We start from the raw sequence: 27,337 nt of genomic DNA, 5'->3' as shown, positions 1-27,337 counted from the left end.
GCTCCTTTGCACGAGGCCTGGCCTTGCACAAAGCCATCCTCTCCTGCCTCGCTCTCTCACCATCCAGCGAGGGCGTGGGGCAGGTGAGGGGTCCTCCGCGCAAGGCCTGGCCTCGTACAAAGCCCACCTCACCCGCCTCGCGTTCTCGCCATCTGGGAGTTCTGTGTGGAGGTCTCAGTGGTCTGTGGAAGTCAGCGCTGAATCGGTTGAAGGTGCTGCAAATCCATATTTTTTCTGAATAATCATGATGCTTTAATTTATGTTGAATTTGTAACAATTAAAACACATCCTTCATATCAGATATTTACATTACGATTTGTAACAGTAGCAATATTACAGTTATAAAGGAGCAACGAAAATAATTTTATGGTTGGGGGTTACCACAACATGAGGAACCATATTTAGGGGTCCCAGTGTTAGAAAGGTTGAGAACCACTGTTCTAGAGGGAGGGTAGATGGGGGACATACGTATACTGTAGAGTATAGCGTCCCTACTTCGTGATTTTCACTTATTGCAGGTGGTCCTGGAACGTAACATCCACAATCAGTAAGGGAACACTGTAATGCTCAGAAACCGAATTTCTTGAGTATCTCTGTTGGAAACATTTGGAATGTTTTAATAAACATTTTAGAATCCTACCAGATAGTTCCATCCAGTGGACTCTCTTTTGGAAACAGCAACTTCCCAAGCCTTTCACGATTTATTAATGTATATTTGCTAACCTATATTCTGCATGTATGTTAATTTGCCAGTTTGACTTGCTTCTTTGGTGTGGGAGGGGTTATAGACATGTGATTGTACTGAGCATGTTCAGACTCAGGACTCCTTTTTGTATTCAGTCTGTTTTACCATCTCATTGAAGGTGGATGTGTTTGCATCAGACCTCAGTGGAGCTGGATGCATGTATGTGTTTGGTCTTAAATGAACAGAGGTTGCAGTTTGGACTTTAACGGATATATGTATGACTTAATGGACTTTAGTGAGTACAACTATACCTAAAGACTATGGACAATTGATAAAGAATGATATCCTGTGTACTCAACACAGAGAAGAAACTATATCTTATCTATAACTGAACTCTAATAAGAAATGTGCCTGTATAGGGAATTGATGTAAGTTGTTTATGAGTAAATAAGATATGATATTTTTCAAATAAAACTTTGTTTTTTATCTCTGAGTGCATATTTTAGCTAAGAGGTTTCAAGGGAGTTCAGATTTCAACTTCAAAGAAACAACCATCCTCTGCTAACCAAATATATTTTTGTCATGGCATGTCTTTATCCTCGGCAGTTCAAATACATGGTTCTTCAGTTTAACAGCTGAGTTACCTGTGTGCTGTGACATGAATGCTTAGGAATATCACTTGTTCAAAGAGTTGACTTCTAACAATGCTTTCCTTGACTAGTGGTTTTCAAAAGGTGGTCTCCACATGTTCATGGAGATTAGTAGGCTTGGGCGGTTTCGTTCATTAATTTCGTAATTCGTTATTAATTCGTATTTAAATTAGCTTACGATCCAATATTGAGCCATGCAGGAATTGTGGGAGGAGTAATAAAGATTCGAAACAATTTTTTTCAATTTATTTCGTAATTATTTCGTAATTATTTCGTAATTATTTCGTAATTATTTTCGCATATCTGGTGCAAGTTTTATAGTTGTTGTTTGTTTTATCACACCAACAGTCAACAACAGAGGGAGAGGGAAGCTTCAGAAGTTCCTCCTGTCCTATTTGGAGGTTTTTTTAGCATATTGCGCAATCTCGTCCGCCATTAACGAATCGATTCGTAATTTTACGAAATTTCGCAAATTTTGAAAATTTTTAAAGGAAAATTTCGGAATTATTTAAAAAAACGAAATGCAAGGGCCCCCTAAAAACAAAACGGGTTTAGAACCAAATTTTTCCGTGGTTACCCAAGCCTAGAGATTAGCATTTGTCAAATGGATGTGACATCATTTTTGCCTTTTCAATAAGATTATGGTGCAGTTATTTCCAATAGGTTATGGAATTTTCAATACTCTCTCCTATTTTTGCATTACCACTGGCTACAGGTATCAGCGGGAATCTTTCTGCAGCCATTTTAGTTTCCTAGGGTGCATCCAGTGTTGGAAAGTATTCTGAGCACTGTAGGAAATTATATTGGCAGTTGCACCCCACATTACACTGGGACCCTAGCCCTTGCCTTGAGATGCCTCATAGATTGTCCCCAGCATTCTGCCTGGAAGGTTGCCTTATCCACCTAGAATAGCAGTAAATCATATGCTTTGCTTCAAAATGGAAAATCCCCCTCTCCTTTGGAAACGAAAAGCACTCCTTGCCAACACAGGGGTGGTGTTGGCGTAATCCAGTTTTCTATCCCAGTAATTACTTTGGGATGATGAGAAAACTATAGGTGGTAGAAAAGAATCAAATTGATCAATTCAGTTCAGAGAAGAGCTGGCTGGTGGGCTCTCATCACCGTTTTGGCAACCTAGAGATAGCTCCTCTGAGTGAGCAATTTCCTCCAAGGGAGGAAAAAGAGAGGGTTAGTATATTTATAATGAATGCAGACTTCACTTATATCCTTCTTGTCCCCTGTTCTCTTGACTTTCCACAACATCCCAATGAATCAGCCACCTCCAACTTTCTAGCCAAGCAGAATATATAGGTTTAACTTCACCTTTCCTTCTCCTCCTCAGTCTTTCATACATGTGAAAGTGACGTTCTGTTGCAGTGAAATGAGGCCGAACATACCCATGTCGGCCTCATTTCCACTCTCTATGTATGCTCGCCTGCAACTTTCAGCCTAGCCATTTGCAGGGTGGGTGGAAGATTTCCTAGCTGACTGAGGCACTGTTCTGCCAGAGGGATTCAGAACATATTGCTTGGCAGGTGGAGTCTGTTCAGATGCATTTGCTGTTATTTCAGCACTGACAGGAAACATATATCATCGAGCAGGGGATGCCAGCAGTATACTCCATTGCAACCAGATTAAAGAGTAAGTGGTGCAGGATAGGGAACATTCAGGAGAACCATGTCTCCATTCTTCTAGCATTATCAATTAATAGGGAGACTGGCTTTAAAACTTTTACTCTATATATACTATTACTCTAAGTCAAGAAAGGTTAGTCATATTAACTGGATGAAAAAGTAAGTGGTGCAGGATAGGGAACATTCAGGAGAACCATGTCTCCATTCTTTTAGTGTTATCAATGAATAGGGAGACTTGTGTTAAGCCAATTACCCTATATACTCATGTATAAGTATAGAAAAGTTAGTTATTGTAATCGGATGAAAAAGGTAAGTGGTACAGGTAGAGAACATTCAGGAGAACCATGTCTCCATTCTTTTAGTGTTATCGATTAATATAGAAACTTGCTTTAAACTATTACCTGTTGTAGATCAGCCAGACAGTGATGGTGTAACTGGTGATTTAAAGAGGATTGTGAGCTCTCCTGTGGCACAAAGTGATGGGCCTTCAAGTCTGAGAGACGATGGTTCTCTCTGTGACAAAACTGACTCGGAAAGTGCAGGGCCTCAAGGCCAGTCCAAGCAGACAGAAGTAGCAACAGCAGATAAGGAATCGAGTGAAGAGCTGAGTGATAAATCAGATGAATTCCCTGGAGAAACCACCTGTAACTACGGAGATCAACAAAAGTCTTCATTTACAAATTAGAGCCAAAAATAGATTGCGTCATTCAGAGAGATTAAATTTTGGGAAATTGTGGAGAAAATTCATGGGAGAAATAATGATTTCATGGCTTAATGGGTGTCTATTGAACAGTAAGTTGTTTACCTTAAGATCAGTTCAGGCAACACTGTGTTAGAGTAAGAAGCTAAGGCTGACCTCTCGTTCCTGATTCAAGTCAAGCCTTGCTTTTGGATGTAATATATCCTGGAAATTTTCTATGTTCCTATTCACGTTCTCCTGTTCAAGTTTTTACTAGTTATATCTTCTTGCTTGTGGACTTATGCTGCACTTGTGATTTCTGGCTGTCCTGGACTTTCCCACAGGCTACAAAATGTCTTGAGGCGTCTTTGGAGAGGGACATATGCTGATGGTTCCAAGTCTTGGAGGTGGAGGTACATTTCTTGTGGTGGTCAACCAAGCATAGGCATATGGTCAACATCTGCAGTCTTTTGATATGGTAAATTGTAAAAAGAGGCAAGGGGAGTCTCTTTGTGGAGCATCTTTTGTCTCCAGCCTATTCTCTGCAAGTAATCCTGGTTAATGGAGCTGGATCGAAACTTTACTAAATGGGATGAATGAGGCTGATGTTGGGGTCTGCCCTGTGGTCCCACATTGAAATGGAGAAATGCTGTTCCATTTTTCCCCATCAGCATCCTAGAAAAACCAGGCCAATATTTTAGAGCTGCATCTGGTACATCTGGTAGAGCATCAGGCATCTTCTCTGGTCTCAAGTCTGAGGACGGTGGACAGCTTTCGCTGTTTTTTATGCTGACAGTTTTTAACTGCAGGGCTCTGTGTGCATTCCCAAGCCTGCCCTTATTTGACATGGCCGTAGTAACTTGACTTCAAAGGAGTTGTCAGGCTTGCCCAGGACTGCTGCACTAGCCAATTGTTTGCATGCAGTTTTCCTTTCTTCTATATTGTTGCTTTGGCATCAAAAGGACTCTGAGTGGGTATGGACGTTTGCAAAGAGAGAGAAGAAAAAGACGAGGGGAGAAAGAGTTAGTTTGTCATTTTCTATCCTTCCTACTAGTTGTTGACAAAGCCACAAAAGTTAATGCAAAGTAGGCTTGGTGGGCTAGGCTTCCTTGGAGAGAGGGAAGAGTTTGTGTGTCTCCCCTTTGTGCCTATATCTGTTAGCTAGTCTGGATGAAGTGGCTAGATATGTGTAAAGTGAGAGATATGTGGATTTTTGCCTGATGTGAATGGGATTACAGCATTAGAATGAATGAGTGAGCATGGGTTTTGTGGATTTTTGCCAAGAATGCTGTGAATTTTTGTTTCATTTTTTCCTGAAATTGGTAGAGCCCCTGCCCTCTTAATATTGTGTGCTACTGAGCATCAAGTCTCTTGATTCGCTTTCTTTCTTTCCTATTATTATTACATTAAATTATTCAATTATTGTGAAAGATCACTGATTGACTTCTCCTCAATCATCTAGTTGGAAGGTTTGGGTATTTTTAGTTGTCCTGGTTCTGAATATTACACCAGATTAGGCATGCCAAAGTGTGATTGGTGGTTGAAACAGCTCCATCCATTCATTTATTTTATACAAAGAACCCGGAAAGCTCTGCACTGAGCGAGTCCATCTTTAAAGGTCTGAATCAACTCATTCATTGGGTTTGTTTTGAAAAAGCAACCATGAGAGTCCTCTGCAACATAAAAATGCAATCTGCTGTCTATGAAGGCAGCAGACTGCAGGAGCTGTCTTCATAGATATATTAGGAGCTTATGATACAGTAAATAATTGCCTCCTCCTTAAAAAATGTATAATATCACAAAGGATTACCTCCTTACTTGCTTCATAGGAAATCTGCTACAAAACAGGAGCTTTTTTGTTCAGTTCCAAGGCCAGAGAAGCAGATAGAAGCAGCCTGCCTCAGAAGAGCGTGCTTGCTCCTCCATCAATGTTTAACATTTAGACAAATGATCAGCCACTGCTAGAAGGGACAGAGAGCTTCATCTATGCTGACGATCGTGTCATCACTACTCAAGCTTCTGGTCACAGGAAAAATTGAGCATAATGCCAAGTTTTTAACTTTGTTTGTGTTTTTTTTTTTAAAAAATACATTATAACTGTATTCTCAATTCACTTCTGACATGATAAAGAAAAATAAAATAAAACATAAAAAGGGAAGAAGGAAGAAAGAGAAAAACGTGGCAATGTTTCTAATGTCGAAGGCTTTCATGGCTGGAATCACTGGGTTGCTGTGAGTTTTCCGGGCTGTAGGGCCATGTTCCAGAAGGTGGAACATGGCCCTACAGCTCAGAAAACTCGCAGCAACACAATGCTTCTAACGCTTATCCGACCTTCACTTATCCCACATTCTGTCTTATTTGATGCTCTTATCCAACGCCCCTTTTTCCTCCAGCATTTCCCTTTCAGTTAAAGGATTGCTCCCCAACTCTCTTTCCATTCCCAATAAGTGAAAAAGGCAAGACAAGGAAGAGGAGGAGGGAGAAAAGGGGGAACAGAGTCAGGACCGGAAGTGGAAGCCTCCTCCCTCCTTCCCTCAGTGATTTCCATGCTCCTCTTCTGCATCCGGGCACTTTCTGTTGGGCTGCTCTAGCCTTGAGGAGTTGCCTTGTCTTAAACCCTTTGAATCTCTCTTGTTAGAATTCAAGGTGTCTAGCACTGCGTTGGACGGGTAACAGTCGGAGACTTCATATTGTCTGAGATTTTTGCTTATCCGACATTCTGCTGGCCTGTTTATGTCGGATAAGTGAGACTCTACTGTATTTATTTTCAAATGTGTTTATGTAGGTCTTGGTCCTGTCCTACTCGTCTTCAGATGCTTGGTACTGTATCTATATAAGTGGGTTTATTTCCATTACACTGGATGGGCTCCCGTATAAATGGTCAGTGTGGAACTATCCTCAGAGTCAGAAAATGTAACTTTCCAAAGCCTTTTCTCATTTTAAGTGGCAAATAACCAACAAGGAGCAAAAGCAAGCAATTAATGTGTACCCGATGAAATGGAGTAAATACCTCTACAGGGCTTTGCGGTTTGCTTGTCAATCAGGATTCCCAATCTGGAATTGTGACTATATTACTGGATCAAAGCCCTGCCTCCACCGCTGGGAGAGCGTGCCGTCTCCGTCTTCACAGCCACAGAGGAAGCCCTGACATGTTTCATAGCATTCATACGTGGGACTCTACGAAACGGAAAAGAAAACAGCTCTTTCTGTCAACCTGTCACCAGCTGAAGCTTTTACTTTCCATCAGGCTGACTAAACTTTCAAAACTGTGTTTCTCCGATGCCGAGTATTGCCAAGAGAAATCCTGGGTGTTATCAGAATTTATAGACTGCCAGGAACACGATAGAATACCAAAACATTTTGTGGAATATTAAACATTTCTTCAGATCTTCACTAAATCATGGGTGACAATTGGAGTAAGGGGTGTCAGCAGTCTCCTTGGTTTATTGACCTTGATTCCTTGGCAGAAAATAGATAGATGAGAATCTGCTATCGCAACAATAACAACAAAACTCTCCCATTTGTACAGCTGGAGCCTTGGAATCTAAGGAACTGCTCATAAAAATGAGCCTGAAAGTGGCACATAGATTGGCCATTGAGAAGTCCTAGAATTTGGGTTGATTTATTGCCAGAGCCGATCCCTGTGTGTATGTGTGTCAGAGAGCACTGTAGACTCTCGGGTTGCACAGCATGCACAGGACCTGGCAGTTCTGCAAGGAACAGACGCAGGCACACATTTAGAAACTGTTTGGACCAGTAACGGACACAACTTTATTGGTTGGCAACCATGCATAGAGGCCTACCACTTCATCACATTTACAAAATCCCACTTAAAATCTGGGAAGCCACTCTTGTCATCACATTAGTTTGGCTTGAAGTGTAGGCTAGAGCATTCTTTGCGTATTTTAAGTGTGAGGGCCAGCATTCTTTTCAAACGTTTCATGACATGGTGGGGAAGTGGATTTTTTGTTTGGTCATTTCTGTCATGTGATGGCATTAGTTGCTCCCAGGTTTACAATTAAACATTTCCCCAATTTGTGGGAGGGGAAAATGGAGGAGGAGCCAAAAGTACTCTTGTTAGGGAAAGAATTACCCTTTGCTCACCGAGATTTGACTTTGCCAGAACAATTCCTTTTTTAAAAAATAGTCTTTCTGGGTCGTTTCCTTTCCTTCCTTCCGTAATATGCCTCTGCCTTGTGTTACATGGGAAAGCCAAGAGAGAAGGATTATTATTATTATGCCAAGTCTCCATTCTGTGCAGTTCTGGGAGTTATAGTTTCCCAAGGTCCATACCCTTCTCTTAGTGCATTTACACTATGGAATTAATGCTCTTGGGCCCCACTTTAAATACCATAGCTGCATACTATGTGGTCCTGGGAGTAATCGTTTCCCAAGGTCCATATCCTTCTCTGGATGCATCTGCACTGGAGCATAAATGCAGTCAGGACCTATTTTAAATGCCATTATTATTGTTGATGATGATGTTGTTGTTATTGTTGTTGTTATTTGAAACACAACAAGATGAGTCCACAGCAAACAAGATCACTCCGGCTGTTGTGTTGGATCACATGTCGAACACTTCCCAAGTTGTTGTTGTTGTTGTCGTCGTCGTCATCATTATTATTATGCCATGTCTCCATGCTGTGCAGTCCTGGGAGTCATAGTTTTCCAAGTTCCATATCCTTCTCTTGGTGCATTTACAGTATGGAATGAATGCCCTTGCACCTCACTTTAAATACCATATCTCTATACTATGCGGTCCTGGGAGTTATAGCTTCCCAAGGTCCACATTTCTCCCTTTCACTCTCCATTTGTGCCTCTTTGAATTCTGCAACACTGCTGGTCACAGCTGACCTCCAGTTAAAGTACTCAAGGGCCAGGGCTTCCCAGTTCTCAATTCTGCAACACTGCTGGTCACAGGTGACCTCCAGTTAGCACGCTCAAGGGCCAGGGCTTCCCAGTTCTCAATTCTGCAACACTGCGGATCACAACTCACCTCCAGTTAGAGTGCTCAAGGGCCAGGGCTTCCTAGTTCTCAATTCTGTAACTCTGCTGGTCACAGCTGACCTCCAGTTAAAGCGCTCAAGGGCCGGGGCTTCCCAGTTCTCAATTCTGCAACACTGCTGGTCACCACTGACCTCCAGTTAGAGTGCTCAAGAGCCAGGGTTTCCTAGTTCTCGGTGAAACCAAAATACATTCTTCCCTTGAGGGTTGAGTAAGAGAAAGAACTATTATTTTCAAAGACTCATTCCAAAACTTGAGCATTTAAAAAAAAAAGAAATCAGAAGGCATGGGATGTCTCACTGGGTTCTGAGACAAGCCTTTATGCTGAAAACGCAGGCAAGAGACTGTGTTCCAAATGATTAGTTTTGCAATTAATAAAAAAACCCTATACTGATTGAAAACCCTGTTGCCCATCACTCTGCACCTCCCAACTTGCCTATCCAAGTCCCTTGGAGCAGGGAAAGAGAAAGTTGCCTTTGGCACCATCTGTTTTTGCCAGCTTCTCCTTTGAGCCCTGCTTTTACATCTGTTGATCAGAGGAATCTTTGCTTGATGATTCGTTTTGAAGAAATCTTTGGTCTCCCCGGGAAATTCATTAACTGTTGAGGCACTAAAGAGTCCAAACAGCTCATTTGAGGTCCCTTCTGGTTACGCTTGACTTTATGGTCCCATAAGAGATCAGCTGGGTAAATGCAGGGAACGTTGTGGATTTCAGGAAGATCTTCCTTCAACAAAGTCTCCCATGACCTTCTGGTAAGGCAACTAGTCCAATGTGGGCTAATCAAAACTACAGTTAGGTGGATCTGTAATTGGTTAAGTGAACGAACCCAAAGGTGATGTTCACCAATGCTTCCTCTTTGTCCTGGAAAGAAGTGAGGAGTGGAGTGCCATCAGCAGGGCTGTGTCCTGGACCATGTTCTGTTCAACATCTTTATTAATGACTAAAATGTAACTGTTGCCAAAACTCCCAGGCTCAGCTAGCTTCTGGGCATGGCCCAACCAATCAGTTTCATGCTTTGCATTTCTCGGTTAACACACTAATGCATTCCAGGATGGTTTTTCTTTCTTATGAAGCAGCCTCTACTTCTCTTATGATTTTCATTTCGGTCGATATTCCTAGGTAGATGAAGCCGTTAAACCTAGGGTCCTCTTTGCAATATAGTCTGTGTGCATTCAGAAGAAGACCTACAAACCACTCCAAACACCTTTGCAGAAGCGTACAAGAAGCTCTGCCTCTTATTGAACATTGAGAAAACTAAAGTGCTCTTCCAGCAGTCACCAGCCAATCCCTCTCCAATGCCAGAAATACAACTTAATGGTGTAACATTAGAAAACGTTGACCATTTATTGCAACGTTGCTACCTTGGCAGCGACCTCTCCACAAAAGTCAGCATTGTCACTGAAATACAATACTGCCTGAGCTCTCGAGTGCAGCATTTTTCCAAATGAAGCAGAGAGTGTTTGAGGACTGGGACATCCGTAGGGAGACCAAGGTGCTTGTTTATAAAGTTATTGTCTTCCCAACCCTGCTATACACCTGCGAGAAGTGGACTATCTACAGACATCACAATCAATTACTGGAACAATTCCATCAGCATTGCCTCCGAAAAATCCTCCAAATCTCTTGGGAAGACAGATGGACGCATGTCAGCATGCTGGAAGAAGCAAAGACCAACAGCACTGAAGCGATGGTCCTCCGCCATCAACTCCGCTGGACTGGCCACATCTCCCAAAGCAGTTATTCTACTCCCAACTCAAGAACGGGAAATGTAACATTGGAGGACAGGATAAGAGATTGAAAGATGGGCTTAAAGCCATCTTAAAAACTGTGGTATAGACACCGAGAACTGGGAAGCCCTGGCCCTTGAGTGCTCTAACTGGAGGTCATCTGTGACCAGCAGTGCTGCGGAATCTGAAGAGGCACGAATGGAGGCTGAAAAGGAGAAACGTGCCAAGAGGATGCAGGCACGTCAAGCCAACACTGATTGGGATTGCCTTCTACCTGGAAACCGATGTCCTCACTGCGGGAGAACATGCAAATCAAGAATAGCACTCCACAGCCACCCAGGAACCCACCACAAAGACACCAGACTTGGAGGACCATCATTGTCGGGCTAAGTAAGTAAAGTAGCAAAGCCTGGGAACATGGCATCTTCATTAACAGAAGTACACCATGATATATGAGGCATGGGAACCAGAAAATTGCAGCCGTCCCTGGTTGTCCGGGCGCTTAGAGCATATGCTTCCTTCTTCCCGAAGGTGCCCTGGGATGCCTTTGTTATCTTTTGCTATTATTCATGCGGCGGCCATTTTGGAAGGGAAGCACCAGCCAGCGGCAGCTGCAGTTAAAATGTACAGCCAATTGCCGGGCTACCCAGGGATGTGAGAATGAGCAGATCTCACACCGGGATGATTTGAAACATGCCTTGTGGCTTTCTAATAATGTGCCAAAGCAGTCTCAGTGGCGTGCCGCGAGGCCTCCTATTCCATCTTCGGCGAATGAACGAGACCCAGCAGGCCTCGGCTAATGCAGGCAGCCCCTCCGCTCGGCTGGAGGAGACCGGCTCCGAGATGGCAATCGAAGCTTGATTTGCCAACACATTTCCAATGATTAAAATGTAATTAGCACAACTGAGTGCCTCCTCCCCGGCTAATTTTAATGCATGCTGTGACAGGCGGGCGGCCGGCGGTGCCTGGGCCCAGCAGCAGATGGAAGCAAAGGCAGCAGGAGAGGAAAACCATTTTGCAAGGCGGCTGTTCACATCAGGAAACCATCAGGGCGTTCGGCTTCCTCGGAAGGCCCTTGATGGCAGCCTGTCAAATTGGCTCTGTCATGTCTGATGGCGGCAATGGCAGCCATCCCTCAAGAAGTCCTGGGAGCACCGTCGTTTTTCACAGGCTTAACTCCTTAAGATCTTTCTCCTTCTCTGTTTGTGCATGCGATGGCAACTCCGTGATCGCACACAGGGTTGCATTTGTACAAGGCGTAGAATTTGTCATCAGAATAAAATAAACATCAGAATGATCACAACATACAATGCAGCATAGTGCTAACTAGCTTTACTAAGAACAAAGTATGTCTGGCACGGAAAAAACTGTAGTATGTCAAACATGGAGACAACAAAGAATGCAGTATGTCTAACCTGGAGAAGACTAAGAAGCAGGTATGACAGACACCTCCAAATATCCTGGTGTAAAGGATGGTGCAGCCTTGTTTTCCGTTGTTGACTCAAGCAAGGGACAAGCCAATGGATTTCAATCAGTGGTTCCCAACCTTTTTTTTTACCACGGACCCCTTGAACAGGGATCACTTTGACCAGGGATCACATGAACAGAGACCACTTGAACAGGGACCCCTTTGACCATGGATCACGTGAACAGAGACCACTTTGACCAGAGACTACTTGAACAGGGACCCCTTTGACCATGGACCACGTGACCAGAGACCACTTGAACAAGGACCCATTTGACCATGGATCACGTGAACAGAGACCACTTTGACCAGGGACCACTTTGACCAGGGACCACATGACCAGAGACCACTTGAACAGGGACCTCTTTGGCAATGGACCACGTGACCAGACACTGACCAGGGACCACGTGACCAGAGACCACTTGAACAGGGACCCCTTTGACAATGGACCACGTGACCAGAGACTGACCAAGGACCACGTGACCAGAGACCACTTGAACAGGGACCCCTTTGACAATGGATCATGTGACCAGAGACTGACCAAGGACCACATTACCAGAGACCACTTGAACAGGGACCCCTTTGACCATGGACCATGTGACCAGAGACCATTTTGACCATGGATCATGTGACCAGAGACCACTTTGACCAGGGACCACTTTAACCAGGGACCACATGACCAGAGACTACTTGAACAGGGACCCCTTTGACAATGGACCACGTGACCAGAGACTGACCAGGGACCACGTGACCAGAGACCACTTTGACCAGGGACCATTTTGACCGGGGACCACTTTAATCAGAGGGAGCCGACCTTGTATGCTGAAGAGCCACGCCTATCACTATGGCTTATATCTCCTAAATGCTTAGAAATCCTGCTACAGCTTATTTTATGGGTATGTCTTACTCTAGGGGAAACAGGGTAGCTGCTGCATTTCCCACCCTTGTCTTATACTCGAGTCAATACGGGTTCCCTGTTTTTGGGGTAAAATTAGATGCCTTGGCTTATATTCGGATCGGCTTATGCTCAAGTATATACGGTATATATTTGTGTGTGTGTGTGTATGCATGCACACACACTTGCATACATATAAAGAAAAACACACTTCTCTTCCACAAACTAGAGCAGATACAACATGCACAGGCAAAGTAATTTATCTACAGGACTGACAGCTTTTTTTTTAAACTTTCATTTAAATTTGTCTGAATCTTCTTGTAATAACACGAGAAAACCACTCAGCCGCCTGGCTCTATTTTGCAAAATATATTTTCCCTTTTCTATTTTCTGTTCTCCCGGCTGCCTTATAATTCATTACTGGCATAGTTGTGATCTGTTTTGCTGTTTATTATTTATGGTGGCGCTTATCTTCCCGGGATGATTTATAATTTAAATTGTCCACGCAAGGATTACTGTAAATCTAACACAAGTAAACAGACAGCGTGCATGCAGACCAATCTCCCGATTGACATTTCTTCCCCCCATGAAAGTGTTAGTGTGTTTTCTGCATTGTTTTTTTCAGACTACCTGATTTCAATAGTATTTTGGTATAGACATACAAAAGCATTTGCATTTGGGACTATCACTCCGGCTTCAACTATCCGTTAACCAATTGCGATCATGTTTTTCTGAGACCCCTGCTTCCATGTTCACTGTCTTCCCATGTAGTTTCTGTTGCCTTTCTGAACCTAAACCAGCATCTAAAATTAGCTGTAACCTTGTCAATGGAAAGACTGCCTATTGGTTCCTTTTTCCTCCCCACTGATAAAGGGACCTAGGAGCCGTATACAGGATTCAAGACTCGTGTTTATGGCTGTGCTTTTGCATTTTCAATATGGAGAATTGCATCAGATTGTTTTTTCTGCTCCCAGCAAGTCTAGAACAAGAGTGGACAAGACCAATGTTCTGCCCCAGAATCCACCAGAGTTTGAAAAATGCTAGATTTTTAAAATTTTATTTACAGTACAGTAGAGTCTCGCTGATCCGACTTTCGCTTATCCAACATTCCTTCTTATCTGACGCTCTTATCCAATACCCCTCTTTCCTCCAGCATTTCCCCTTCAGTGAAAGGAGTGCTCCTCAACTCTCTCTGCATTCTCAATAAGTGAAAAAGGCAAAACAAAGAGGAGGAGGAGGCAGGAGGAAAGTGGGGAAAGAGGCAGGACCAGAAGCGGAAGCGTTCTCCCTCCTTTCCTCTGTGATGTCCACCCTCTTCTTCCACATCCGGGCACTTCCTCCTGGGCCACTCTAGCCCTGAGGTGTTGCCTTGCTTCATCTCTTTGAGTCCCTGTTCTTAGTTATCTTGGTGTCTACCACCGCATTGAATGGGTAACAGTAGTAGACTCCATACTATCCAACTTTTTCATTTATCTGACATTCAGCCAGCCTGTTTATGTCTGATAAGCAAGACACTGCTGTATAGTAGAGTCTCGCTTATTCAACATAAACGGGCCGGCAGAAAGTTGGATAAGCGAAACTGTAATAAGGAGGGATTAAGGAAAAGCCTATTAAATGTCAAATTATGTTATGATTTTACAAATTAAGTGCCAGAACATCATGTTTTACAACAAATCAACGGAAAAGCAGTTCAATACACAGTAATGTTATGTAGTAATTACTGTATTTACGAATTTAGCACCGAAAAAGGGTTCTTTCTTTCTCCCACCCTGGACATTATTCTGGGTGGGATGCAGACTGCGTTGGATAATACAGAACGTTGGATGAGTGAAACTTGTGTGTGTGTGTGTGTATGTGTATACACACACACACACACACACACACACACATACATACTAGCCGTTCCCTGCCTTGCGTTGCTGTGGCCCACATGGGGGTTCTGTGGGGAGGTTTGGCCCAATTCTATCGTTGGTGGGATTCAGAATGTTCTGTGATTGTAGGTGAACTATAAATCCCAGCAACTACAACTCCCAAATGTCAAGAATCTATTTTCCCCAAACTCCACCAGTGTTCACATTTGGGCATATTGAGTCTTCATGTCGAGTTTGGTCCTGACCCATCATTGTTTGAGTCCACAGCGATCTCTGGATGTAGGTGAACTACAACTCCAAAACCAAAGGACACTGCCCACCAAACCCTTCCAGTATTTTCTGTTGGTCATGGGAGAACTGTGTGCCAAGTTTGGTTCAATTCCATTGTTGGTGGGTTTCAGAATGCTCTCTGATTGTAGGCGAACTATAAATCCCAGCAACTAAAACTCCCAAATGACAAAATCATTTTTTTGAGTGAAGGCCGTACATTGGGTTGTTAGGTGTCTTGTGTCCAACTGGCCTGAGTCCCTCCTCGGAGGTGAGAAGACCGGTATATAAAACTTATAAATAAATAAATAATAAATAAATAAATATATGGGGTCGTGGTGGCGCAGTGGGTAAAACTGCTAATCTGCATAACTTGCTGACCAGAAGGTCAGTGGATGGAATCCACAGCACAGGGTGAGTTCCCATTGTTAGCCCCAGCTTCTGCCAACCTAGCATTTCAAAAACATATAAATATGAGTAGATCATTAGGTACCACTTCTGTGGGAAGGTAACGGCACTCCATGCAGTTATGCCGGCCACATGACCTTGGAGGTGCCTGCGGACAGCGCCTGCTCTTTGGCTTAGAAATGGAGATGAGCACCACTCCCCAGAGTCGGAAACCTTTACCTTTACCTTTAAGGAGCAATATACAGGTTGGGAGGAGTTATAGAATCATAGAATCATAGAGCTGGAAGAGACCTCATGGGCCATCCAGTCCAGCTCCCTGCCAAGAAGCAGGAAAATTGCATTCAAAGCACTCCCGACAGATGGCCATCCAGCCTCTGTTTAAAAACCTCCAAAGAAAGAGCCTCCATCAATTGTAGAACGACCAGACATAACAACAACAACAAGAACAACAACTTTATTTATAACATGCTATGGAAGATGGATTTGCAGTGTTAGAATCCATTTTGAAGCCTCGTGTGATAAAGTCCTCAGAATCCTAACGTACTAAACCCTATGTCCAAAAATTGTTTCAGTATTTTGAAGTTTGGATTAAAACGCAGGATTAATTCCACACCAGAGTCATTCCTAGCATGTTGTAGCATCGTCATGGAGGGCCCCTTCCCAGTTTCCCAGTTTCCCCAGTTCAGTTGCTTTCCTTTAAGGATGAACAAATAACTTGTCCTCACCTGTCAGCCCGCTCCTTGTATTTCACGGGGCCCATTATGAACGCAATCTGTCTGTCGAGCATTTGCATACTTCCTTTCTTGAGAAGTAATGACAGCAATTTCTCTCCCTGCTCTCCCTTTCTGAGTGTCTCATTTAACGGCACCTGGGAAGCCGACAGGCGCAGAGATGAGAAGTGAAAGAGAGCAGTTGATTAAATCATCATCAAGTCGGGCCTCCAAAAGTCAATCCTGCTTCCTGTCCGCAATGATATCCCTTTATCTTAAAGTAATGAGCTATGGCACTTCTGCATTGGGTAAAGTGATAAGTTCTATTAGCATGTTCCATTTGCTTTGCAAGCAAGGGCAAGCCATCCCAGCAATCTCATATCGGTGCAATCAGAGCAATTGGCTTCGCAGGCGGAGAAGAAAGAGGCAAATGTTCAGCGTGATTTTTTATGGATCACAACATGGTTGGGGTGAAAGAGAGAGACATCCAGGCGTCACATATTATTTTAACCCACTGTAGGATCTGCCTTTTTCTTTCTTTCTCTCGACATCACCTTGGCATGGCCTGTTTGGCTTTACTTCGTGTTAATCTGTGTCCTTTAATAGACCTGATTTAGGAGGAATAAGCCCTTGTATTGGAACCTGGCCCTTTATCTGTTTTTGCTGTTATTGGGACTAGGGGCTGGATCTACCGTATATACTCGAGTATAAGCCGCGTTTTTCAGCTCTTTGAAAAGCCTGGAAAAGCCTCCCTCGGCTTATACTCAAGTCAAAGTTATTTATCATTTTAGGTAAAGGTAAAGGTAGTCCCCTGACATTAAGTCCAGTCATGTCTGACTCTGGGGTGTGGTGCTCATCTCCATTTCTAAGCCGAAGAGCCAGCATTGTCCGTAGACACCTCCAAGGTCATGTGGCCAGCATGACTGCATGGAGCGCTGTTACCTTCCCGCCGGAGCGGTACCTATTGATCTACTCACATTTGCATGTTTTCGAACTGCTAGGTTGGCAGAAGCTAGGGCTGACAGCGGAAGCTCACTCCGCTCCCCGGAATCGAACCTGCGACCTTTCGATCAACAAGCTCAGCAGCTCAGTGCTTTAAACCACTGCGCCACCGGGGGCTCCTAATTTATCATTTTACTTTATTATTATTATTATTATTATTATTATTATTATTATTACTACATTTATTATTATTTTATTTTATTCCTCCCTTACAAATCTATCTTTCTCATTGTTATCTCATCCAGAGTTTTATCATTTTATGCCATGCATTTGGTCCTGCCCACTGTGTTTCTTTTTTCACTTTGTTATTTTGCACTGTTTTATTTTATTTGTATGTTTTACTTATTTTATTGTGATGTTATTTTTGCCGTTCTGTATTTATTTTGCTGTAATGAATCACCAGGCTTGGCCTCATGTAAGCCGATCCAAGTCCCCTCCGAGGAGATGGTGGCAGGATATAAATAAAGATTATTATTATTATTATTATTATTACATTTATTATTTTACTCTATTTATTATCATTTTATTTTATTCCTCCCTTACAAATATATCTTTCTCATTGTTATCTCATCCAGAGTTTTATCATTTTATGTTGTACATTTGGGCTCACCCACTGTGTTTGATTTCTCACTTTGTTATTTTGCACTGTTTTGTTTTATTTGCATGTTTTGCTTATTTTATCGTGATGTTATTTTTGCCATTCTGTATTTATTTCGCTGTAATGTATCACTGGGCTTGGCCTCATGTAAGCCACTCGAGTCCCCTCTGGGGAGATGGTGGTGGGGTATAAATAAAGTTTATTATTATTATTATTATTATTATTATTATTATTACATTTATTATTTTACTCTATTTATTATTATTATTATTACATTATTTATTTATTTATTTATGACATTTATATGCCACCCTTCTCACTCTGAAGGGGACTCAGATCTCTCTCTCTCTCTTTCTCTCTCTCTCTATAGATATATATATTTATATGCATACGTACAATATATTATATTATGAGCATAGTACAATATCAGTATTATATATTACTGTATTGTACTATACCATTATATTGTAATATTATTAGTAATATTACATGTAATATAAAATATATAATTATAATATCATATTATTAGTATTAGTATTATATTGTATTACATTATAATATCAATATTATATATCTATACAATATATTATATTATATTACATTATATTACATTATATTATTAGCATAGCACAGGAGACAAGGTGGAACTGTCTTCTGGCCTCTCTCTTCACTCTGGCTCTATTATTATTATTATTATTATTATTATTACTATTATTATTATTATTATTATTATTAAATGTATTATTTTACTCTATTATTATTGTTATTACATTTACAATATTTTGTTATTATTTTATTTATTGTTTTACTCTATTATTATTATATTTGTTATTTTACTCTATTTTATTACATGTACTGTATTATTTTACTTTATTATTGTTATTATTACATTTATTATTTTACTCTATTATTGCTATTATTATTACATTTCCATTATTCTACTCCATTATGATTATTTTTGTAACATTTACTATTTTACTCTCTTTATTATTATTGGATGGATACATAAGCTCATTGACATCAGACAGTTAGAATAATGGTTTAATCAGAGTTGGACAGTGTTATCTGAAATTACAATTTGATATAAATATTCAAAAAACATTGAACCTATGGATACCTCAACTGATGTAATTTTATTGGTACCTATTTTTATTTTGAAATTCACCCATAGCTGCTCCATTTCCCACCCTTGGTTTATATTCGAGTCAATACGTTTTCCCAGGTTTTGGTGATAAAATTAGGTGCCTCAGCATATAATCTGGTCGGCTTATACTTGAGTATATACGGTACATTGCTATAGAATGCGGTTTGGATTGCAAAAGGTCATTTGCTCTTGGTCTTCCCTTCAGTGGTGAAATACTGTATTTATAGCATTCATTTCTAGTTGAATTGTAGTAATTATTTCTAAATGTGTGTGTATGTTGAATGTCCTTTTTAGTAAAGCAGTGGCCTTTCCTCTGGGTGGTGGTAATACTGCCTATTTGTATGTCTAACAGCCATTGACAGATTCATCATCCTGTATTTTAAGGGTTCCTTCTTAAAGCGATCAAAGCCATAGCCATCATCCCATCTCTATGGAAGCAGATTCCTTGAATAGAATCATAGAATCCTAGAATCCTAGAGTTGGAAAAGACCTCATGGGCCATCCAGTCCAACCCCATTCTGCCAAGAAGCAGGAAAATCGCATTCAAAGCACCCCTGACAGATGGCCATCCAGCCTCTGTTTCAACGCCTCCAAAGAAGGAGCCTCCACCACACTCCTGGCAGAGAGTTCCACTGTTGAACAGCTCTCACAGTCAGGAAGTTCTTCCTAATGTTCCTGTAACTTGAAGCCATTGTTCCACGTCCTAGTCTCCAGGGCAGCGGAAAACCAGCCTGCTCCCACTTTCCCATGACTTTCATATTGATACATGATACATCATGTCGCCTCTCAGGGCCCGTCCAGACAGTACCTGCATAATAGGAGTTACCACAACAAATAGGAGGGTGGCCAGATGCCATTCCCTGTAAATGCAGAAACAATCGCTACAAAAGGCAAAAAAACCGAGATTTCCAGGTGCAAGAATATTGTGGTTTTTATCCGAATATCTGCATTTTTGAATGTCTGTTATGTCCACGCAATTGGAAATCATGAGATATTTTATTTAGGTTTGTTCCCAGGTTTTAGATTTTTGCTCCCTGTTGGTTGGTTCCTACAAAAAAGGTGACACTTGAGTAGAAGGCAAAAACTTGGTTTGTGTGCCAGAAACTTCATGAAACGTGTAGATGGCACATTTTCAGAGGCGTCCCCAGGACCATATTTCTGATGGTCTTAGGAACCCCTTTAGCAGAGAAAGCTGAAGATCTCTCTGCATGTCTTTCTTTTCCTTTTTGGTGAACTACAACTCCCAGAATTCTAAAACAGCCCCCCCCCCCAACCAGTGAGTAGTGTGCCAAGCTTTGTGCAGATTCATTGTGGGCTGGGTTCAGAGTGCTCTTTGATTGTAGGTGAACTATAAATCCTAGCAATTATAACTCCCAAATGTCAAGGTCTATTTTCCACAAACTCAACAGTGTTCACATCTGGGCATATTGAGTACTCATGCCAAGTTTGGTCCAGATCCATCATTGTTTGAGTCCACAGTGCTCTCTGGATATAGGTGAGCTACAACTCCAAAACTCAAGGTGCCCACCAAACCCTTCTGGTATTTCCTGTTAGTTATGGGGAGTTCAGTGTGCCAAATTTGGTTCAAACCCATCATTGATGGAGTTGATAATGCTCTTTGATTGTAGGTGAACTATAAATCCCAGCAACTACAACCCCCAAATGACAAAATCTATCCCCCCAACCCCACCAGTATTCAATTTTGGGCATATTGAATATGTGTGCCAAATTTGGTCCAGTGAATGAAAATACATCCTGCATATCAGATATTTACATGACGATTCAAAACAGTAGCACAATTACAGTTATGAAGTAGCAACAGAACTAATTTTATGGTTGGGGTCAGCAAAACATGAGGAACTATAGTAAGGGGTCGCAGCATTAGGAAGGTTGAGAAACACGGCTCTATACCACCAGTAACAACAACAACTTCTTCTCCTTATCCTTTTTCTTCTAATTCTTCTTCATCATCTCCTTCTCCTTTTTCTCCATCTCCATCTTGTCCATCTCCTTTTTCCTCCTCCTCCTCCTCCTCCTCCTCCTCCTCCTCCTCCTCCTCCTCCTCCTCTGTTTATTTATATCCTGTCTTAAAAGAGACTCATACCACCATGTAACTCTGCACATACCTCCTCGCAGTCTCAGAGCAGAAGGGTTCTTTACAGCTGTGGGCTTCTCTCGTCAACTGTTTTTGGAGTTGCCTAGCTGTGCCTTCTGGGTCCATGGCATTTTTGCAGGAAGCCAAAACAGAACGAATGTTTGGCGCTGTTTGCCAAGCGTGTTTATTGCTTCTGCATAATTTATGAGCTGGCGGGTGGGCTCGACTGTTGTTCGCCTCTGCCAAGTTGGCCCATCGGTACTGAGAGATCTCCCAAATCCTCAGATCGCTGGTGGGATTGAATGCTGCAAATGGGCCCTGGTTTCTCACCAAGGCATATATGCTGTGGCTTGGTTGGACTTTCCCTGGCAATCCCGATGCTTGCCAAAGCTATCAGTCTGTGGGCAAGATTGGGTTCTATCTCTCTATTTTGCCCTTTTTTTAATCAATTGGCACCTGTATTGATTCCATAATGGACACCAATTGGTCTCAGCCTTTTGCCATATGCTTGGCTCTGGAGATCCTGGGTATTTCAGTGATGATTTGATGGAAGAATTAAGTGGACCTTGAAATTAGAACTGGACTGTCAGAAGAGGCAGAAGAAATAATACATTGGTGATGGGTGTGACGGCGCGAGTGGCGCCACCTATATATAAAACTGTTAATTGTAAGATGTAAACTGTTGTATCATGTTTAATCCTGCCCCTTTTGCCATGTTTTTGTATATTTGTATGCATTGGTTACTTGTAGCTGTCAATCAGCACTGTTTGGCTCCACCTCTTCCTGCAAGAGGGGAGAACTTCCTCTTTCTTTTCATTCTACCAAGAGAGTTTCTGCAACATGGACGTGAGTAACAGACTTCATTTTTATAGGACCCTGTGAAGTTACCTCATAGCACCAATTCTGAGGTTTTACCCCTGGGACTCATGCTGTATGTCCAGATCATCCTGGACGACTACTGAGGAGACCCAGGCGCCTTCAAGCCAGTTCTTTTGGCATCAGAGGAAGATCCTGCATCTTCAAAATAGGCCATTTGAACTGGGGCTGTGATTTTGCTCCGGCATTGCCAGCCATTGAGGAAGAGGAAACCTGGTGAGGCTTCTCAGCTTCTAAACCCTTGGACCCAGGACTAAGAGAGACTATACAGTGTGTTTTCCTTCACCCCCCCCCCTAGAGTTTCCAGTTTATTGCATTGAAGAAATGACTTTGTGACAAATAAAACTTGTTTTGAGTTATTTACATCGTTTTGGGTTCTTGGGAGTTCCAGTTTCCTAAAGGAGGGCAAGAAGCACTCCCCTGGGGGAAAGAAGACACGTCCATCTCTCCTTTGTTGAGAATAATAGCCCCAGGCGCGACGGCACAGTGCTATGAGAAGCCTTCTTTTCCAGAAGTGCAAAAAGGGAAAAGAAGGAGCCAAAGGGTCTTATTTTTGCCAAGCTTATAGTTTTCTAAAGAAAAAATAGAATCAAAAGGAAGCCTGCCTTTGCCTTCAGAGGGGAAGCCCAGCTTTGCAAAGTGGATACATTTCCCTGGGGTTCCCGCCTTTTTTGCTTCTCAAGCAAGTCACAGCAATTGCAAAGCAACCAGCTTTTGCACCAGCCAGCAGCTCTGTGCAAAATTGATACTTTTGCAGAGTTTCCACCAGCTCCTTGCAAGCTTCTGCAGAAGTGGGTAAATTGTAACAACCTGCCTTTGCAGCTGCAGCAAACAAACCTGCAAAGCTACTGTTGTTTCTGCACAGCCTCCAGCTCTCTGCAGGATTGATACTTTTGCAGGGTTTTTTCCAGCCATCTTCTGCAAGCTACTGTTTCTTCTAAAGATTCCCGCCCTTTTCCAGAAGCAAGGCTTCTACAGTAATTGCAACATCCAGCCAGAAGCAAGCAAGCCTTTGCAAAGTCTCCAGCCTTCTGCACTTCCCGCCTTTTTTGCAGAGCCAGCCTTCAGCCCTCCACGGTTGAGGGGTGGGAGGAGCCAGCCTTCACTTGAAGTCTGCCCAGCAACAGTTCCTGAGAGCTTTCAATAGGCTAAACAAAGCAAGGTTTACCTTTTAAAGAAAGCAACTATTGTAATTGTCTTTTCAAGAATTGCATTGCCTTTTTGTGTGCTTTTTTTCATTGTATGCTTAAATTGTATTGCATTTGTACTGTTTAAAGTGTGGGTTAAGTTTCCTTTGAATTTTGCATTATGGCAAGTCAAAACTTTGAGGTCCCACAAGTTAGAGTCAAATCCCCCCACCCTGTCAGAGAAAGGCATCCCACAGAGAAGGCCATGTTCGGTTTTTTGCAGCAGGAAAGCCAACTTACACAAAGGTTTAAAAGGGCTTGGCGAAACTTACCCACCTTATATGAGTCAATTAAGGCTTCTCTTTGCCCAAAGGAAGAAGAAGTTCTTAAACAAGAATTTTTGAAGGCCTTCCATGATGGAAGTGCTATTGCAGAGGAAATAATTTATGTACTGAACAAAATTAATACCCCAGAGTCTTTGGATAGAGCTAAAGAAATTTCTTTTACCCTACAGGAAGAAAGGAGGCGCTACAGCGCGGTTCTATTTGAACCAGAGCCTAGTTCCTTATCCAAAGGTGCAGAGGAAAGGGTTCAAGGCTCCCCATGTGTAAGCCTTAGATCCAGTCTGCTTAAGCGTTCCTCTAAGGCTGCCAGCATTAAATCCAAGCATTCATCTAGGCACAGCAGTTCCTCCACAAATTCATTAGTTAGCACATCTTCCAAAGCAGCCTACTATAGCAGAGAGGCTATTCGTTTGGAAATAAGGAGAGAGGTCTTGGAAGCAGAGGCGTCTGCGGAGATGGCTAAGCAAGGCCTGGCCTTTGACGAGGAGGAGCTCCTCCTTCAACAGGCCAAAGCCCAGCAGGAACTGCAGAGAGAAATAGAGTTTGCAGTGGCAAAGGCCAAGCAGGATACGCTACAACGGGACCTAGATCTGCTCCAAGCAAAAAGAGACACAGCACAAAAGATAGCCAGGGCCAACGTTTTAGCCAAAGCTCTATCACAGGAGCTAACACAAGAAAACCTTAGCCTCCTGCCATCACAAGAGCCCATAGCAAAGGTCTCAGCACACCTGCATCTGGAACCACCTGTAGTGCAGGGTCATGTTTCTTTTGACCATCTGGAAGATAGTTCACCTGTTCCAGTGTTCGCGGCTTCAAAGCCAGCCTATTCCCCCAAAGTGTGGCAAAGTATGGCCGGGAGGGTGCCATCGTCTCTGTCAGAGTTCATCCCTGCAATTAAGCCTCAAAAATACCACCTGTCCGCGTGGGAACCAAAGAATGACATCTTTCTACAGGATCCAGTGTCCATCGGACTCAATCCAGTCATCCCCTCAGATTGGCAGGGCATGGCCGGGAGTGAACCACCACATCCATCCCTACATGCCAAGCCAACTGTCCCTAGCAGGGCGAAAGCTTCAGAGGTGCTGCCTGCCAGCAATCTTCTGAACCCAGCATCTCCTACCATCGTGACGAGACGTGTTCAACCAAAGATCATTGACTTTGTCACACCACAGCAGACTCCTCAGATGTACCCCTACACACCGGATTCGCAATTGGGATCCCTCCTGCGGAATCCAAGAAGAGACATCAGAGACAAAGGGGTCCAGAAATTCACTGACCGGCCAGAAGACTACCTTCTGTGGAAAATTACCTTCAAGAGGGCCATCCGAGATTTCAAGCTAGAAGCTGACGAAGAATTGTCCCTTCTTATGGCGTGGCTTGGACCCAGCTCAGCCGAGCAAATAAAGAGACTTTATGCTGCTCATGTGGCAGACCCCCAAAGAGCATTGTCCACAGCGTGGTCTCGTTTGGACCAGCGCTATGGTGCGAGCACCGAAATAGAGGCATCTCTCATGGATCGACTCAACAGATTCCCGTCGCTAAAGATGAAAGATTGTAAACAGCTTTGGGACTTCAGTGATCTTTTGTTAGAGCTAGCTTCAGCCAAAGGAAATCCAGAGCTGCCAGGATTGGCATGTCTGGACCAGCACACGTCGCAAAGTCCCATTCTCTGCAAACTCCCCTTTCCCCTTCGAGAAGCTTGGGGGAAAGAGGTGTTCAAATACAAGGAGGCAAATGCAAATATATACCCGCCCTTCAACTTTTTAGTGGATTTCGTTACCAAAGCAGCTCGTGAGAGGAATGACCCTCAGACAGGTCTTCCTGCTTTGTACCAAGGCCTAAAGCCTGAAAAGACCTCCAAAGAAGACAAAGTGCAGGGCAAAGAACTTAAAAGGAATTTGAGTGTCAAGATGACGGACACTACTTCTCCAGCTTCTGCTCAACCAGTCAGCAACAACAGCATCACCTGTCCCATTCATCAACGGCCACACAGCCTAGCTGAATGTAGAGAGTTCGCGAAGAAGCCCTACAAAGAACGGCTCCAAATAGTCCAAAAGGCCAAGGTGTGCTATAGATGTTGCGGCTCCACTATTCACTTCTCCAAAGACTGCAAGGAGAAGGTGAAATGTCAACACTGTAATAGCATCAAGCATTGCTCTGCAATGCACAACTTCGACTCTACTCAATTCAAAGCAAAATCAAAGTCTTCTGTCAAAGAAGAAACTAAAGATGATCAAAGGCCCGCAGAACCTCAGGTAGCTCTCAAGGCTCCTGCTGTTGCCTGCACCAAGCTATGCCAAAATAGCAACAAGCCCAGGATTTGCCACCCAATCTGCCTGGCAGAGGTGTATCCAGACAAGCAGCCGTGGAACAGAAAAAAGGTCTACGTCGCCTTGGACGCCCAAAGTGATGCTTCTCTTGCAACCCCAGAGTTCTTTGACATGTTCGACCTTCACAGCAAGACAGTGGAGTACACCATATCCACTTGTTCAGGAAAGAATAAAATGTATGGCAGAGTTGCGACAAAGTTCAAAATTTCGCCTTTTGGACAAAAGGCCAGTTATGAACTTCCTGACCTCATAGAATGCAGCCTGATCCCCAGAAACAAAGAACAAATAGCCACAAAGGAGGTGGTACAAGCCCATCCTCATCTCAAAGGCATCCAAGATCTAATTCCAGCTTTAGACTTGGAAACAGACATCGTCATGCTTATCGGCGCAGACTGTCCCATGCTGTTCCGTGTTAGCAACCAGATTGAAGGTCCTAAGGGAGCCCCCATAGCCCAGCAGTTGCCTTTAGGATGGACGGTGTTAGGTCCGGTCTGCCTGAACAAGATGTTCCAGCCTGTCACAAAAAGGCCTTCACTAATGCAAGGATGTGCCAGCCACATTTCAGTTTGTTGCCAGGGAGTAATGCCTGATTACTCTTCCATCTTCGAAGTCACAGAGAGAGATGAGCAAACAGCCTTCTCTAAAGATGAACAGAAGTTCCTTGAGATGATGAACAACCAAGTCACTCAAGACCCTCAAGGTAATTGGATTGCGCCTCTACCTTTCAAGCCAGAAAGACCGTCTCTACCCAACAACAGAGATGTTGCCCTTCATCGTCTTCTGTCCTTAAAAAGAAGGATGTTAAAGGATCCCAAGGTGAAAACCCAGATCACCCAGTTTGTGGAAGACCTCTTCAGCAGTAACTACGCTGAGCCAGCCAGTGCATGTGCGGAGGGAGAAGAGCAGTGGTTCCTGCCGTACCACAAAGTGACACATCCTCAGAAACCCGACAAAGTCCGCATTGTTTTTGATGCTAGTGCTGAATGTCAAGGCAAAGCTTTAAACCATGTTCTTCTTAAAGGCCCCGACTTGCTTAACAGCCTGCTTGGAGTTCTTTTAAGGTTCAGAAAAAAGAAGTATGCAGTAATAGCCGACATACACAAAATGTTTTATGCATTTTTAGTTTGCCCAGAACATCGAAAGTTCTTGAAGTTTTTATGGTTTAGAGATACTGAATCCCTCTCTGACGTGACCGAATACCAGATGAGGGTTCACGTGTTTGGTAACACTCCGTCTCCGGCAGTTGCCAATTATTGTTTAAAAAAGACTGCAGACAAATTTGGCCATTTGTTTAGCCAATCAACATCAGTGATTGTCAACCAGAACTTTTACGTCGATGATCTTCTTACGTCCTTTGATTCTGCGCAACAAGCTTCAAAGACAGTTAAAGAAATTCAAGAAATGCTGAGCAAGGCCAACATCCGTCTTCACAAGATAAATTCAAATAGTCCAGAGATACTTCAGGCCTTCCCACCAGAAGACTTGGTGGAAAAGGATGCATCAAAGTTGTTTCAAGACTTGAACACTCAAACCAGTCTAGGTTTGTTATGGAACGTAACTACAGACTGTTTTACTTTAAGAGCCCCCAAATTGGGCAGAGTCACCTCCAAAAGACTTATGTTGTCTGCCATCAATGGCATTTACGATCCATTGGGTATAGTGTCTCCAGTGGTCATCGCAGCCAAATTGCTTTTCAAACAAGCAATTCAGCGCAAGCTCACCTGGGACCAAGAGCTTCCCCAAGATCTCATGTCACAATGGAAAAATTGGACTTGCCAAGCACAAGGCTTAGAAAACATACAACTGCCAAGACAGTACATAGCAA

At 43.0% G+C, this 27,337-nt stretch overlaps 1 protein-coding gene across 9 annotated transcripts in view; it reads left to right on the top strand.

Annotated features, from left to right (window-relative positions):
* Positions 1–27,337, top strand: part of AUTS2 (activator of transcription and developmental regulator AUTS2) — a 504,556-nt gene that overhangs the window by 292,925 nt on the left and 184,294 nt on the right. The gene's annotated exons all lie outside the window — the stretch shown is intronic.

This window comes from Anolis sagrei, chromosome 11, assembly GCF_037176765.1.
Source record: "Anolis sagrei isolate rAnoSag1 chromosome 11, rAnoSag1.mat, whole genome shotgun sequence".
NCBI classification, from domain to species: domain Eukaryota; kingdom Metazoa; phylum Chordata; class Lepidosauria; order Squamata; family Dactyloidae; genus Anolis; species Anolis sagrei.
This window is presented reverse-complemented; position numbering and strand designations above follow the sequence as displayed.